The sequence below is a fragment of the Lolium perenne genome, chromosome 1 (assembly GCF_019359855.2).
Source record: "Lolium perenne isolate Kyuss_39 chromosome 1, Kyuss_2.0, whole genome shotgun sequence".
NCBI classification, from domain to species: Eukaryota; Viridiplantae; Streptophyta; class Magnoliopsida; order Poales; family Poaceae; genus Lolium; species Lolium perenne.
The window spans coordinates 259,534,980-259,552,440 of NC_067244.2; positions in this window are offsets into that span (position 1 = coordinate 259,534,980).

A 17,461-nucleotide genomic window follows, 5' to 3' on the forward strand; every position below is an offset into this window, starting at 1 on the left:
GAAGGCATAATGATTTTGGAAAAATTATTTCCAAAACCAGGGGGGCATGTGTTATCACCAGATTTTGGACAAATCCAGAGGTGGGCCGTAAGAGAGATGGGCTTGGAAGACTACACGTGGAAGATCTCTGAAGCGGCCTTGCACGGAGAATTTGGGCTAGTTTGCCCGTGTATCTTTAATTATAGTAGATTATATCTTAGATCAAGATTTAGAGTTTGTATCGCACACGGTGGGATATTCCCACGTTAGAAAGTCCCCTGGACTATAAATATGTATCTAGGGTTTATGGAATAAACAACAACTCACGTTCAACCCAAAACAAACCAATCTCGGCGCATCGCCAACTCCTTCGTCTCGAGGGTTTCTATCAGGTAAGCGACATGCTGCCTAGATCGCATCTTGCGATCTAGGCAGCACAAGCCCCACGTTGTTCATGCGTTGCTCGTACTGAAGCGTCTTTGATGGCGAGCAACGTAGTTATCATAGATGTGTTAGGGTTAGCATAGTTCTTCGTATAACATGCTTACGTAGTGCAACCCTTGCATGTCTAGCCGCCCTCACACCTATCTCAGGTGTGGGGGCGGCACCCCGCTTGATCTTTATTTAGTAGATCTGATCCGTTACGATTGCTCCTTGTTCTGCAAGGATTAGTTTAATATCTGCAATAGTTAGGCCTTACAAAGGGGTGGAGGATCCAGCGGCACGTAGGGTGGCGTTCGCAAGTCCTAAACAGGATGTTCCGAGGATCAACTTCATGTTGGTTTTTAGGCCTTGTTTAGGATCGGCTTACGATCACCGTGCGTGGCCGCGAGGCCCAACCTGGAGTAGGATGATCCGATTATGCGGTGAGAACCCTATATCGTCGTAGATCTCATTAGCTTTATCTTGATCAAGCAGGATCACCATATATTCGTGCACCCCGTACGAATCATGGGTGGATCGGCTCTTTGAGCCGATTCACAGGATAACCTGAGAGCCGATCGAGGCTCGTATTTAATGTTTACGTGTATGCCATGCAGGAAACTAAGCGAGGCATCCCCATCACCTTCCTGACCAGGTATAGGTCAGGTGGCACGCCCTTGCACCTCGCATCGGACGTGTGACCAGAAGAGCATTGCGGGCCGTCGCTCGGAGGGGTCTCAGCCAGCCGCAGCTCTAGGCTCTTCCCGGCTCTACCGTGTTGACAGTCGCTGCCCGCCGGTGGGTTTTGGCAGTCAACAGTTGAGGAGCTTGAAGCAAAGTCGGAACCCTTACCCTCGCTGTCTCTCAGATGGGTCTCGAGGAACGATATCACCTTCTGTCTCTCCGCATCCCTTTTGTGCAGCCCCTCGATCTCCGCCTTCTGCTCCAGCACCATCGTACGTAGATCTTCGTGAAGCTTACGGGTGTTCTGTGAAGCAAATGGAAAAGGTTAGCCGGAAATTTAAAACCTGGGGGGCTGGACGCGAAGTTCAAACAATTCTTATGCTAGGAAATTTTAAGTTTCCGCCAAGATCTATTGGTGTTGATGCAGTTAAAGCATCGGTTCACATATTTTACTCGGAAAATTCTAAACCAATGCTTGGGGGCGGGGTTACCAGGTGCATATGCTTGTGCTTGGCGAAGAAGGTTCTGAGGCTGCCCTCGAGCGCCGTTAGATACTTTTGCTCTGACTCCGGGTTCACCCACACTTCATTCATTAAGTTTGTCATATCTGAATGATGTTGTGATAGAGAAATCCGTTGGAGATTCGGAAACAGATGCGGGTGCGTCTGGGGCGTACCAGTCGCACCGCTCAGCAACAACTTTTTTTTGACATCATTAGCCGTAGCTTCAGCCAAGGTAACGTTGGTGTCTTCCGGCATAGGTTGGGATGAGGAGGCGCCCTTGTCAGATTCTGCGGTAGGTTCCTCCGGAATATCATCAATGTTGATGATGTCTTCCGGGTTTTGAGCCGTGGAAGAGGTGGCCTTGGGCGGAACCCCCACTTCCGGAGTAATTGACATGTAGGCAGGTGAAGGCTTGGACTTCTTCTTGGGATTCCTAGGGGGCTTGCTTCCGGAACTTTTGTTGCGTATCAAGAAAAAAACATAACACTTAGCATGTGCTGAGATGAGATGCAAAAGTAATCAGCCAGAAGTCAAGCACTTACGAGTGCGCAAGGAAAAATTGCTCGATGTTCGGTTGTGAGTGCTTGCTGGTGTCAATCTGTTTGAGGCGCTGCTTTTCCTTCTCGGCTTTCCGGGTGGCTGCAGCGCTTGCAGCTTCACGTGAACATTTCGGAGCCGGGCCGGAGGTTGCAACCCTCTTTCGTTTAGCAGGAGCAGGAGCTTCAGGGGCCTCCGTGTCCGACGCGGCCTCCGGGTTGGTGTTGCCAGAGTGCGGAACTTGGGTTAAAGTTCCGAGATCCTTTTCCTCGAGGGCTTCAAGCTGAACATACAAAAGCAAAGTCCTTAGACAAATTTGCAGGAGTGCAAAGGGAATTGATGATTAGTCGGAAGACTTACCGTGGTGCCGGCGCCACCTGTCTGAATGTCAATATTACACACGTGAGAGCGAACGTCATACAGAATTTTGATCATCACCCGGATCTGCTTGTCTAGGGCATCGGAGGAGAGGTTGTCCTTGGAGGCGCGCATGGTGTCGTTGCGCCCCGTGTATTGGTACATCAGGCGATCTCGATGTTCCAGTGGTTGGATCCACTTGGTGAACCAGGACATGGTCAGGTCCTTCCCCGATAGGCCGTCCTCCGTCATCAGATCCGGCTGACGCCCTTGTCAGCTGGGGCGACTGGGAGAAATGGGGGCATTGGGACCAGGCAGGAGTCTCGCTGGCGGGTCCATCCTTAAACTCCGGCAGCGTCTTTGATCTAGCCAGATTGGAGACATCCTTCACGTAGAAGAAGCCTCCGGACCAGTATCTGACGGATTCGTGACGATCCGTGTGTGGGTAGACGCAGCAGGGGCGGAGCTTGAAGGTGATGCTCCACAGGTGGCCAGAGACGAAGTCTGTGGGACATATTCCTTCTTGATGCCAAAATAGTATTGGAATAAGGTTAGCTCGGGGGCTACCCGGAGATGACCCTCGCACAGGGTGACGTGGATGGTGATGGCGAGGATGCTGTTGGGTGAAATGTTGTGGGGCTGCAAGTTGTACGCCTTAAGGATTTCCATGAAGAAATCGCTTGGCGGCAGCGAGAACCCGCGTTCGACCAATGCCTTCGTCAGCACCCATTCTCCGGCTTCGCGCGCTGGGATCAGGGCACCCGGAACCGTTCGCCGGGATCCAGGTTGAAGGAAACTCTCCGCCTCGAGGTTTCAGAGTTCACTCTCTGTAGTGGTGCAGGGCCACCGTTGTCCTTTGACCTCGCCTTTGCGAGATCGAGCCTTTGACTTCTTGGTGGCGACCTATTCCGCCTTCTTCTCCATCTATTTGGATCCGTCCAGTTCTTCTGGGTTGGCCGATGTCCCTTCAATGTTCTTGCCGAAACCCTTAGAAGGATCCAGCGTCGAGGAAGACATCTGTAAAATGCGAAAAACTTAGCCGGAACTATTAGTACACCCTAGTCATCCCTACCAACACCGGTGAAAAATCTCGAAGCTGAAGAACTTACCGGAATGGTTTCCGCGGAGGTCGAAAATGCCGGCGGTGAGGTATTTGCAGCGGTGGCTCGTCGGACTTAAGAACTCGAAGAACTCAGTACGGCAGCGCTGTGCTCCGGCGAACTTCCGGCAGACTCCGGCGCGGTGGAGGACTGGAGCTCGGTGGCGGCGCTAGACGGAGAGGTGAAATGGGGGGAATGACTGATTACGAGTATGCGGTGAGATATTTATAGGCGCTGGATGAGATTCCTGCTCTGCATCTTGTGGTCGGAACGCAAGCGTCGCGCCGTTGGATGATTGACACGTGTCGAAAACCCTAGCGGTAAAAATGGCTAAGGATAAGTTACCACTCTAACTGCCCGAAAATGACGCCAAGATTGGCGGAACCTTTTGAATCTTTCGGAGATTCCGGGTAAGAATATAAAACGACGAGCCGTTATCTCTGCGGGGGAGTAACCCGAAGATTCGTTATAAAAACGAGGTCGATGGATGAAGTCCCGCGGGAAGAAGGTTTTTTCCAGCATGCAAGCTGGAAAGGAAAAAAATCATGAAGTTGGAGTTCTTCAATTTTCCCCATGTTACTGAGAGGATTGTCGGAACCAAAGATGATTCGATCAAGGAGGAAACAAGAGGTGAATCTCGGAGAACTCTAGGGGCTACTGTTGTGGGTATACTTCATAGGTGTACCATCGACAGTGCCTAGATCCGGCAGGCCCGGGTGGCCCATAGACGGTGATGGTGGAATGAGACCCATCGGGCGGCCCAGTTGCTGTAGATCAAGATGGATGAAGTCCAGCCCAGGAACAATGAGCCGGATCCACCGACCAACACTGGAAGTCGGATCCGGCCTGGCCCGTTAGGGGTAACCGGATCCAGTACGGCGTATGAAGGGAAGGCCGATCCTTGACGTGCATGGAATGTAATATTCCGTAGTTAGGCAACTTGTATTCCGACTAGGACTCTCCGTGTAAACCCTAGATCCGTGCGCCTTTATAAGCCGGATCCCGGGAGCCCTAGAGGCAGAAACACAACTCATTGTAACAACGCGAAAGCGCCCAGATAATTCCAGACAAGCAGCAGTAGGCCCTGTCATCATGCAGGTGTTCCGAAGCTGGGTAAATCACGTACCACCATCCCGAGGACTCTCCACCCGATGGCCCCTACTTCTTCTTCCCCTCGTGAGGATCCCTCCTCCGAGGTACCGTCGAATAGGCAACGACAGTGGCCTTGGTGTTGGGGGCTTCACGCGCGCGCTTGGCCACCGATCCGGAGGCTGCAGGTCTCTTCTGTTTTGCGGTAGGAGCACCTTCAGGAATTTCCGCATCGGACGCGGCTTCCGGGTTCGACGTGCCGGTGTGCGGGATCCAGGTCAGGGTCCCAAGATCCTTCTGCTTGAGGGAGTCAAGCTATAAGTACAAGCTAAAGTCCTTAGGCAAATTTGCAGGCATAAAAGGGAAAAGATGATTAGTCGGAAAAACTTACCGTAGGCCCAGCGCCCTCCGTGCATATGTCAAATTGACACGCGTGAGAGTGAACGTCACGCGTAATCTTGATCATAACCTGGAGCCGCTTGTCCAGGGCGTCAGAGGAAAGATTGTCTTTGATTGCCCTTTGACTTCGCCTTCGCGAGATAGAGCTTTGGATTTTTTGGCGGCCACTTCCTCCACCTTCTTCTCCATTCGCTCCTTTCCGGCTTGTTCCGCCGGATCGGTGCTGGCTCCTTCAATGGTTTTGCCGGATCATTGAGCAGGATCCAACCTAACTGGGACGAGAGGCGAAGGAGCAGAAGAGATGGGCGTGGCCGCGATCGGCTGCAACTGCGAGGGAGGCGGAGTAGAGAAGACATCTACATTGAATGAAAACTAAATTTAGCCGGAGCTAGAACTACTCACAGATCATCCCTACCAACACCGATGAAAAGCTCGAGGCCGGAATACTTACCGGAGATGGACGCTGCGGCGGTCGGAGTTGCCGGTGGTGAGGTTTTGCTGCGGTGGCTCGCCGAACTTAAGAACACCAAAGAACACGGTGCGGCGGCGTGAACTCCGGCAGACTCCGGCACAGGGGAAGATGAAGCTCGGTAGCGGCGCTCGGATGAGAGGTGAATCAGGAGGAGAATGGTGCGATTAGAGTGGGCGGCGGTGATATTTATAGGCGTGGGCTGAGATTTGTGCTCCGCATCCTGTGGTTGGAACACAAGCGTCGCGCTGTTGGATGAGTGGCACGTGTCCAAAACCCTAGCGGTAAAAATGGCTAAGGATCAAGTTACCATTGAATTACCCGAAAATGGCACCAAAATTGGCGGAACCGTTTGAACCTTTCGAGGATCCGGGTAAAAGTTCCAATTGTTAAGTCATTATCTCTACGGGGTAGTAACCCAGAGACTCATTTCACGATGAGGTCAATGGATGAAGTCCCGCGGGATGAATGACTTCTCCGCCTTACAAGCTGGAAAAGGAAGTTTCATGAAGTCGGAGTTCTTCAAGTTTCCCCAAGTTTCCGGGAAGCTTGTTCGACATGAAGATGGTTCGAGCAAGACGGAAAGGGAGGTGAACCTCGGAGAACTCTGGGGGCTACTGTTGTGGGGATACTTCATGGGTGTACCATCAACAGTGGCTAGATCCGGCAAGCCATGTTGGCCCATAGATGGTGATGGTGGCATATGGCCCATCGGGCGGCCCGGATGTTGTTGATGAAGATGGAGGAAGTCCAGTCCAGGAACAAGGAGCCGGATCCACCGACCTACTCTGGAAGTCAGATCCGGCTTGGCCCATCAGGGGTAGCCGGATCCAGTACAGCATATAGGGAAAGGCATACCCTTGACATGCACGGCAATGTAATGTTCCATAATTAGGCATATTGTATTCCGGCTAGGACTCTCCGTAGAAATCTTAGATCCTGGCGCCTTTATAAGACGGATCCCGGGAGCCCTAGAGGCACAACCAGAACTCATTGTAATAACGCAAAAAGCGCCCAGATAATTCCAAACAAGCAGCAGTAGGCCCTGTCCTCAAGCATGTGTTCCGAAGCTGGGTAAATCGCGTACCACCGTCCCGAGGACTCTCTGCCCAATGGCCCTTACTTCTTCTTCCCTCCATGAGAATCCCTCCTCTAGAGTACCGTCGAATAGGCGAAGACACATGGGGACTTGAACCTGGGTGGCTGGATTGTACATCCACTTTCCTAACCAACTACGCTAGGCTCATTTCTTAAATTAAATAGTTACCTTTTTTCCAAGATAGTACCGCTTGATTGCTTTTTTAGTTCTATAAATTAAATATGAAAATTAGACAATTAATGGTGTGAGTCTATGGCTTGTTTTGAAAATAACTATTTAATGAAGTTCCTCTTCTGCCACATCATGGTTTTGAAAAATAACTTTTGCATATCACTTTCTGTAGTTTGCTAAACACTAACTTAAGAGGAAAAAGTGGTCTTCTTAATCCATGAGGGAGCACAATCTGCTCCTAGGAAACACACGTGAAATAATAAAATAGTACAGTCCAATTGTTCCAGAAAAGATTAGCAAAAATAACTTGATTTATATTTCATTCTCGATCTTGTGAGGAGCTTTCAATGGCTGACTTCTCGTAGCATGGCACCCCGCATTGGAATTTAAGAAAAGGAGCATCACACACAGAAGAGTTTTTGAGCATTGAGCAAGATGGTTGCAAATTCTTAACACTCTTAATACTTTCATGTTCAAATAAAAATATAAAATAAATCTAATGATTAGTACTCACTTGTTTGTTATTGGTTCGTCGCAAGGCAAAGAGTATCTATAATAAATAGTATTACATACCAATTGATGAACATATACTATAGCACACTGTTAAACTCCCATCAAATAGATGAACATGCCATCATGTTTAAATAAATGCTTTACTCGTAAACTAGAGAGTAGGTACTTTTTAAGAAAAATAACTTTAGAACTTGAACTCATGACAGCGCCAATGTATAGTTCGTGGTGGGTCGTCTTGGTTTATTTTAGGAGGGCACGATCGATGAGCACGGGAAGGACCACCATCATCTTCTCCGACCTGTTGCCCTTTGAGATATCGTCGGCCTTCTTCTTGTCGTCCCCGTGGCGGCACACGTCACAATTCAATTCCATGTTCTTCGTCTTGGCATCATCGAGGAAGGTACGGACGTCAGCGAGATTGGTCTTGCTTTCTAGTTCCTTGGAGAAGTCTTGCAGCTTCACACCACAGTCTTTAAAGCACCTTTCATCGGCTTCAGATATATCCTCGATGTTATAAAGCTCAACCTTTGCGTCGAAGCCTGCATCCCAGATCGCCTGAGTTGTCGCTCGGACCGCGAACTCGGCCAGGCCACGCACGTCGGTGCACATTTTTGGCTTGACGAGCTGGGCCTCCGACAGGACGGAGACACATGCCTCCGCGTAAGGCGTGCCGCTGCAAGCTGGAGTGATGCAGTCGTCGCCGGTGACGATGGTGGTGGAGATGAAAAAAGTAAGGAGGATGCCGATGGCGGTCAACATGGTGGTGGAGAGTTTGGCCATGATGATTGCTTGTGGTACAAAGTTATGGTTCGGTACGGTGGAAATGAATTAGCTTGCTAGATATATATCCATCAATGTATATTAATATGCGGACAAGCCTACGTCTGAGGCGACAAATAGAATGCATGCACTTCCTGTCCACCGTCTCTCCGTCCGCAACAAGCGAGACACCAAGTTCCTTACCTCGCGCGACCGGTTATCTCGCTTTGCTAATTTCAGCTTGTTTTATGGGGGTACAAGCTACCCTGCATGGAGCCGGATTTGAATGCCAATGTGTGACTTAGCTAATATTAGCTTGTCTTTTTTTTTGGATACACACTCTCTTGCATGCAACTAATTTTAGGTGGTCAATATTTTGAAACCAACTATACCGAGCTGAGCGTAACTAGGATGCACATAGATGCATCTTTCCGGGAACAGATCGAGTGCGACCGGGTGGGACAATTAGTTGCATGTCTAGTGATATTGATTTGTATTGTGCTTGTTAATGATTTTTTAAAAGAATTGATCAAGCTTTGCATGGATTGGCTTTTCAAAAATAATATAAGCTTTATATATGACATGATTTTGTACGTGTCAATATTAGCAAATGAAATCCTAGGTGAGTTCAAATACAGATTGTGCTCAAATACAGATTTTGTACGTGTCAATATTATCTGCTGCGTCAATCGATGCTTTTCTCCGTTCTTTACTCCCCGCGACCAGCCGCCACCAGTTCATGTCGCAGTCTACTCAGTAGGGAGAGACTCTGTACCTGTCCAAAATAGAGAGCCGGCCTGGTCTCCATTGTTCCTCCAACCAACTCTCCACTCTCGCCGCAGGCGAAAAAGACAAGTTTTCCTATCCGCGCCTGACCCTGTGCGCTCGTGGGCTGATGCCGCTGCCCATGCATCTTTCCCCAGTCCCCACAACCGCCGCCGCCCAACGCACATGAAGAACGGCGACGAAACCCTCGCCTCCCCCACCGCCACCGCCGCCGCCGTCGAGGAAGCGTCGCGCGAAAGGAGGTTAATTACCGCCCACCCCGCCAAGTCCTAGCCCGTTGTCGCCGCCAACGCCGACCTCTGCGCCACAAAGCTCGACCTCGAGGAGCAGCTGGCCAAAACGCGCCGCAGAGGCCCACCGCCTGCAAAGATTCCTCTCCCATGCCCGGGACGACGTGGCCAGCGTCGAGCACGCTGCCGCCACAACCGAAGGGGAGGTGGCGTCGCTCCGCGCGGAGGTCGAGCACTCGAACGCCTCCAGGCCTCCTCGAATGCAAGAAGGCTCACCATGAGGTGGATGTGCGCCTCGTTTTTTCAAGCTCCGCCTTAGGCCACCTCGTTTTAGATCTCAATCTCTGATATTTGTTGCCTTCTCACACTTGTGTGGACTCCCGTGGGTGGCGACGGTTCCGCTCGAAGACGGTTCAGCAGCGGTGTCGAGCTTGCGGCCATGCTGGTTCCGCTCGAAGACGACGACTCTTTTTCTGTTGATCGCCAAAACCCACCGGCGGGCAGCGGCCTGTCAACACGGTAGAGCCGGGAAGAGCCTAGAGCTGCGGCTGGCTGAGACCCCTCCGAGCGACGGCCCGCAATGCTCTTCTGGTCACACGCGGCGATGCGAAGTGCAAGGGCGTGCCACCTGACCTATACCTGGTCAGGAAGGTGATGGGGATGCCTCGCTTAGTTCCTGCATGGCATACACGTAAACATTAAATAAGAGCCTCGATCGGCTCTCAGGTTATCCTGTGAATCGGCTCAAAGAGCCGATCCACCCATGATCCGTACGGGGTGCACGAATACTTGGTGATCCTGCTTGATCAAGATAAAGCTAATGAGATCTACGACGATTTAGGGTTTTCACCGCATAATCGGATCATCCTACTCCAGGTTGGGCCTCGCGGCCACGCACGGTGCTCGTAAGCCGTTCCTAAACAAGGCCACACAACCAACATGACGTTGATCATCGGAACATCCTGTTTAGGACTTGCGAACGCCACCCTACGTGCCGCTGGATCCTCCCCCCCTTCGTAAGGCCTAACTATTGCAGATATTAAACTAATCCTTGCAGAGCAAGGAGCAATCGTAACGGATCAGATCTACTAGATGATGAACAAGCAGGGTGCCGCCCCCACGCCTGAGATAGGCGTGAGGGCGGCTAGACATGCGAGGGTTGCACTACGTAAGCATGTTTATACGAAGAGCTATGCTAACCCTAACACATCTATGATAACTACGTTGCCCGCCATCAAAGACGCTTCAGTACGGGCAACGCATGAACAACGTGGAGCTTGTGCTGCCTAGATCGCAAGATGCGATCTAGGCAGCATGTCGCTTACCTGATTGAAACCCTCGAGACGAAGGAGTTGGCGATGCGCCGAGATTGGTTTGTTTTGGGGTGAACGTTGTGTTGTTGTTTATTCCATAAACCCTAGATACATATTTATAGTCCAGCGGACTTTCTAACGTGGGAATATCCCACCGTGCACGATACAAACTCTAACCTTTGATCTAAGATATAATCTACTATACTTAAAGATACACAGGCCATCTAGCCCAAATCCTCCGTGCAAGGCCGCTTCAGAGATCTTCCACGTGTAGTCCTCTAAGCCCATCTCTCTTACGGCCCACCTCTGGATTTGTCCAAAATATGGTGATAACACATGCCCCCCTGGTTTTGGAAATAATTTTTCCAAAATCATCAAGCTTTCCTTTCGAAGGGTCATGTCGTGGCAGAGCAGAGCTGTTGCAGTATCCGTTATCATTATGCCCTGTCTTCTCAGCTTCTCTGCAAAATTCGATAGCTCTGGCGTCATCTCCTTGGAAACTGTAATGACAGTAAATTCCCACCAGGCTCCTCATTATTTAACTGTGCCGATCGATTAGCTTTCTTCATCTCCTTCCTCTGTTCCAGCCATCGGCACCAAAAAAAAAAAAAACCCTCTTCTCCCTCAGCAATGTCTTCCTCTTCCTCCTCCTTCTCAAACCTCTTCCCCCCATTCTCGCCGAAGAAGAATGAGGAGAAACCTTCTTCCGAAGTGAACCCCCTCCCCTCCGATGATGAGAAGAAAGAAGGAGAAGCAGCGAAGGCCAAGGCCTTCCCCTCCGTCAAGCTCCCGCCGAAGAAGCGCTCCCGCATGTGGGCGGACAGCGAGGATGAAGATGACGACGAAGAAGAAGAAGAGGAGGAAGAAGATGAATCTTCCTCTTCCGCCGGGTACCCGCCAACCAAGCGCTTCCGCTCCTAGGCGGACAGCGAGGACGATGATGATGACGAGGAGGAAGAGGCTCCGGCCACAGGCTGGGGTAGCAGCGACGAGGAGCTCCCCGGGAGCAGCGCCGACGACATCGACGGCGGTGACGACGAGGACAGCGACGATTAGTAGAAATAGGACTAGTAGTAGCAGTGCGCTAGGCACTAGATCCCTCTTTTGAGAGCTATCGGCTCTTTCTTGTAAAGCCGCTCCTCTGACTTAATGAAATTGTTCTTTTGATTCATCTTTCAATTGCCCCAATTTCATTCCTTCCGCCTGCCATGTCAAGACCGATAGCAATGTATCGATTTTTTCCTTCTCTTGGCCGCCCATGAAGCTGGATTCTTATGTTGATTAGCTCGTAGGCCAAGAACTTCTTAATTTCAGGCTGCGATTTGGTATCTGACCATATTTTTTCGCAATCCCTTAGCCGATGACTATTCATCGGCTATTTTGAAAATCCAATCCCTGTGCAGCGACAGGACAGTCCAAAATCTGTAAAAGCCGACGGCCTCCCTTCCTGATTCCTCTCCATAGCTTCAGCAATCTTCTTTCGCGAACAGAACTGCTTCCAGAGAGGATCACAACGCAGGATCAATCGATGCAATCTCGATGTAGTCCGTTGCCCCCCGAGTCTTCATCAAGGCGAGGACAGTCGTGAGCTAACCACATGTGTCACCATCAGCCTCCGAATCGTAATGCCAGCCGATTCCATCAAAATCGGCTCTCTAAAGAACTTCTAGGGCGAGCTGCCCCCCGAGCCTTCATCAAGGCAAGAATACCGGCGAGGATGCATAAGTCGTTGATCAGCTTTCTTCTACGGAACATCGACGTCGATGTAAACCCTTGAACACATAGCCAGTAGGTCTTGGTCCCGTGCAACTGTACTAAAGTCGATGACTGCGCATCGGCTTCGCTTCTTGCGAAATTTTTTTTGTTTGGCCGATTTTTCTTAACCGGCCTCCCATGTTTTACTGCACGCATGTCTGCACATGTTTATCTGCACATGTTCATCTGACTACATGCCCCCCGAGCCGAATCTGCCAAATGATTGCAGATATCGGCTTTCTTGGTAAGTCAGGGCACTGCACTTGCACGTCGACTTCGCAAAGATTCATGCTGACTTTCATCTGCCGACGTGGCCGCTGCCCAGTAGATCGTTGCTGACCATAAACAGAATATGTGCAGAAGATAATTTTGGCCGATTGCTGGAATCGGCCTCCACATTGCTTGCTCGATAAAGGTTTTGTAATGTCCCTCCATAAACTTCTTTTTTTTTTTTTTTTTGGGGCCGATCACAAGGATCAGCCTCACCCGGTTTGCTCATTGGTTTAATCTTGCTACTCAGTTAGGCTGGATAAAACCAACCCAACCTCTGACTTGATGCGCCTACTGTCGTCCACCTTGAGTGCATCGTATAATCGTGGAGCACTAAACTCTGTCGGCAAGACAAACACCATGTTTGTGCCAGCCGATGTTTCATCATCGGCTTTCTTTTGCTTGGGACGCCACTCCATTCTCCGTGGACGACCCTCTTCATCCAGGGCTCGCTGAATCTTCGCAGCCAGATCAGGCCGTGCCTTCCTTAGCGTATGCAAGTATAACCTTTCGGCTTCCTCCAGGCCGCGCAACCGCTGAACCCTGCGTTTCTGTGAACGGCTGAGTCCGTCAGGGCACCACCTTGGACGGTGGTACCTGTCTTCTTCTTCTTCTAGTCCCTCGTCTTCTGAATCCTCAAGATCTGCCCAACGAGGTGACTCAGCGCGTTTGCTTGGTGGTGGGAGAGGCCCTAAGCGCTCAAACACAGACACGTTGGCTGCCTCCTTCTTCTTCTTGTTGCATTCTGGGCAATTGCCGATTGTGGGCAATCGGCTCATTCCTGAATCCCAGCAGTGTCTGAAGAAAGGGCAGTCCCAGTGTCTGGCGTTGTCATCTTGCTCCCTTGGCCTGTCCGTGGCACGGCGCTCGTGCTCCTCCTCATCGCGATCCTGCCGACGATGTCTTCTGGCTTCTCTAGCCAGACGATCTCCTTCATCATCACAGTTGGACCGTCGGCGTTGGTCATACTGACTCACATATTTGTTGAGGAGGTGATCAGAGAGAGGTCGCTGATATCTTATGTTCTTCACTTCTCCCTCTGTGACGTAGCGCTTGCCATCATGATGGAGCCGATCGCGTGGAGCGGCCTCTTCTGTGTCCTTGCTATGAGAGCAGCTGCCCTCATCTCCATCCTTGCCAGAGTGGTTCCCAGGCCCTACCATGTTGATGCTGAACGTGGGACCTGGCTGGCAGCCCTCGGGGTAGATGACTTCTACCATGTTAACGGCGGGGAAGGGCTGGGTGTCTACCTTCATGGCGTACTGGTTGAAAATTAAACGCCCCTTCTCTATCGCCGCTTGGATGTGCTGACGCCACACCCTGCAGTCGTTGGTGGCATGGGAAAGCGAGTTGTGGAATTTGCAGTACGGCTTTCCGTTTAGCTCTTGCGCCGTAGGGAACTTGAGACCTTCAGGAATCGTCAACTGTTTCTCCTTAAGCAGGAGGTCGAAGATTTGTTCAGTCTTGGTCACGTCAAAATCAAATCCCCTGGGCGGCCCTGGTGGCTTTACCCATTTGCAGGATACGGGGGTTCCTCCCCGAGTCCACTCAGCCACTGCTACTTCTTGGTCTCCCGCAGGCACTTCACCTTCCTCTGTATCGACCATGACTACTGCACGCTTGAACTTGTCTTGGTACAGGTCTGGGTGGCGCTGTTCATATGCTGATAGTTTCTGAACCATGTGCGCCAGCGAGGGATAATCTGCTTGGGAGGCCATGTCCTTGAGCTGCGTTGCAAGGCCAGCTACTGCCAATTCGACTGCTTCCTTTTCAGTTATACGAACCGAATAACATCGGTTCCTAAGATTCCTGAAGCGCTGGCTGTACTCGTGCACCGTTTCTCCGCGCTTCTGACGTAGTTGTGCTAGATCGGCAATGCTAGACTCGGAAGCTTCTGAATGGTATTGCGTATGGAACTGTTCTTCCAATTGCTTCCAAGACTGGATGGAGTTTGCTGGCAAAGAGGTATACCATCCAAAAGCCGATCCTGTGAGGGACTGTGAAAAGAGCCTCACGCGTAGCTGATCCGACACTGAAGCCGGTCCTAGTTGCGCCAAATATCGGCCGATGTGCTCGATGGAGCTGGAGCCATCCGATCCACTGAATTTGGAGAAGTCAGGGAGCCGATATTTAGGTGGCAGCGGGATCATCTCGTACTCGTCGGGGTACGGCTTGGAATAGCCGATTGCCCTTCTTTTCGGCACCATGCCGAACTGGTCTCTCAATATGGTACTGATCTGATCCGCTGTGCTGGCTGCAGGAGTTGCACTCTGAAGATTCGCCGGGGTGGCGTACTTAGCCAGCCATGTTTGCTTTTCCAGCTCTGAGCCAACTGCAGGAGCTGGGCCCTGGAGTTTCGTCGGGGTGGCGTACTTAGTTAGCCACGTCTGCTTCTCAAGCTCTGTTGCTGACGTTCCTCCTGTTTGCGCCGGAGTCCCTGACGTCGTGGCCTGGTTTGAGAGTGGCCAGTTGCCACAATCTGGCACATACGTGCACGCGTATCCTTGAGGGATCTCCTTGGGCGCCTCAGCCAAGAACTGGTAGTCACTAGGGTCACCACCGATCTTGTAGACGACGAATGCCGGTGTAGCCGGCACTTCAGCTGGTGCTGCCAACGCATATGGCAGCGGTGGACGGGACTGGAGTGGCAACTCTCCTTGGTGCGTCCCGAGAGCTGGTCCTGACGGCGAGTACTGGTGGCTCATGATCTCCTGGATCACGCGCAGAGCGAGACGCTCCAACACGTTGACCAAGTTTTCAGAGTGGCGGTGTAGCGAGTGAGCCACCAAGTAATTGATCTCCTGCCGTAGGGCCCTGGTGCGTTCCTCCGACGGGGCAGAGAGATCTATCCCATCGAGTGCACCTTGTGGTGAGAACCCCTTCCATCTGATGCCATGGGTACGGGTTCTCTGAAAAGAGCCGATGAGGTCGGCTTCGAGGGTGGCCTTGATCTCGTCATGTTTCTTCTTGAGCTCAGCAGGCAGCTCCTCGTAGGTGACTGGCGTGCCGTCCGCCGCCATCTCAGATGTAGATGGCGATGTGGTTGATGTAGATGATTGTCCCACCGGGCGTGCCAGAATGTGTTGATCGCCAAAACCCACCGGCGGGCAGCGGCCTGTCAACACGGTAGAGCCGGGAAGAGCCTAGAGCTGCGGCTGGCTGAGACCCCTCCGAGCGACGGCCCGCAATGCTCTTCTGGTCACACGCGGCGATGCGAAGTGCAAGGGCGTGCCACCTGACCTATACCTGGTCAGGAAGGTGATGGGGATGCCTCGCTTAGTTCCTGCATGGCATACACGTAAACATTAAATAAGAGCCTCGATCGGCTCTCAGGTTATCCTGTGAATCGGCTCAAAGAGCCGATCCACCCATGATCCGTACGGGGTGCACGAATACTTGGTGATCCTGCTTGATCAAGATAAAGCTAATGAGATCTACGACGATTTAGGGTTTTCACCGCATAATCGGATCATCCTACTCCAGGTTGGGCCTCGCGGCCACGCACGGTGCTCGTAAGCCGATCCTAAACAAGGCCACACAACCAACATGACGTTGATCATCGGAACATCCTGTTTAGGACTTGCGAACGCCACCCTACGTGCCGCTGGATCCTCCCCCCCTTCGTAAGGCCTAACTATTGCAGATATTAAACTAATCCTTGCAGAGCAAGGAGCAATCGTAACGGATCAGATCTACTAGATGATGAACAAGCAGGGTGCCGCCCCCACGCCTGAGATAGGCGTGAGGGCGGCTAGACATGCGAGGGTTGCACTACGTAAGCATGTTTATACGAAGAGCTATGCTAACCCTAACACATCTATGATAACTACGTTGCCCGCCATCAAAGACGCTTCAGTACGGGCAACGCATGAACAACGTGGAGCTTGTGCTGCCTAGATCGCAAGATGCGATCTAGGCAGCATGTCGCTGCCCGGATGGAAACCCTCGAGACGAAGGAGTTGGCGATGCGCCGAGATTGGTTTGTTTTGGGGTGAACGTTGTGTTGTTGTTTATTCCATAAACCCTAGATACATATTTATAGTCCAGCGGACTTTCTAACGTGGGAATATCCCACCGTGCATGATACAAACTCTAACCTTTGATCTAAGATATAATCTACTATACTTAAAGATACACAGGCCATCTAGCCCAAATCCTCCGTGCAAGGCCGCTTCAGAGATCTTCCACGTGTAGTCCTCTAAGCCCATCTCTCTTACGGCCCACCTCTGGATTTGTCCAAAATATGGTGATAACATTTTCACAAGCTGGATACCAAGCCGTGGACGAGGGAGATGACGAGGTGCGGCGAAGTTTCGGCGACGACGGCGTCCGGAACATCATGCAGCGATGGCTCCGCGTTCGGCTCCTTTGACACTGATTTTGTGGCCAGGCAACAGCCGTTATCATGTACTCCCGGTTAATTTACCTGGGATGTTCTTCTGGCGTCAGTTTGCAATTAGTGGCAGATATTTTTTGGGATCCTTTTGGCCGATGACACCAAGCAAAAAATCCCATTTTGTACCAATATGTGTGTCAACACCCGGATTTTTAAGTCCAGATGCCTGTTATGTCATACATCGCAATCCCAGGAATATTGTTGTTGCGAGACATAACAGTTCAATATCATAAGTCATCATTCATTACATACCATAGTCGTCTTACACACATAGATCACATGATCCAATATTACACAAATGGTTGATCATAGCAGATCAACGAACAAAGTTCATAGCGGAAGCGTAAATATAAAGGGACTCTCTAGTCCACAGGCCAACGCTTGACGTCAGCAGACTCTTAGTTGTCATAGACTTCCTGTTGACCGTCATCCTGATACTGCTGCTCCTCTTCATAGTCTGGCCATTTGAATAGGCAGGGACACAGCCGTGAGTACTTGGTAAAGTACTCGCAAACTAATACTAAAGTAAATATATTCATGTCTTAAATGCGAAACTCTAAGTTTATTTGCCTGAAACCAAGTCTAGTTCATAAGTATTTCATATAAGACTCTTCATAGGTTCACTAACT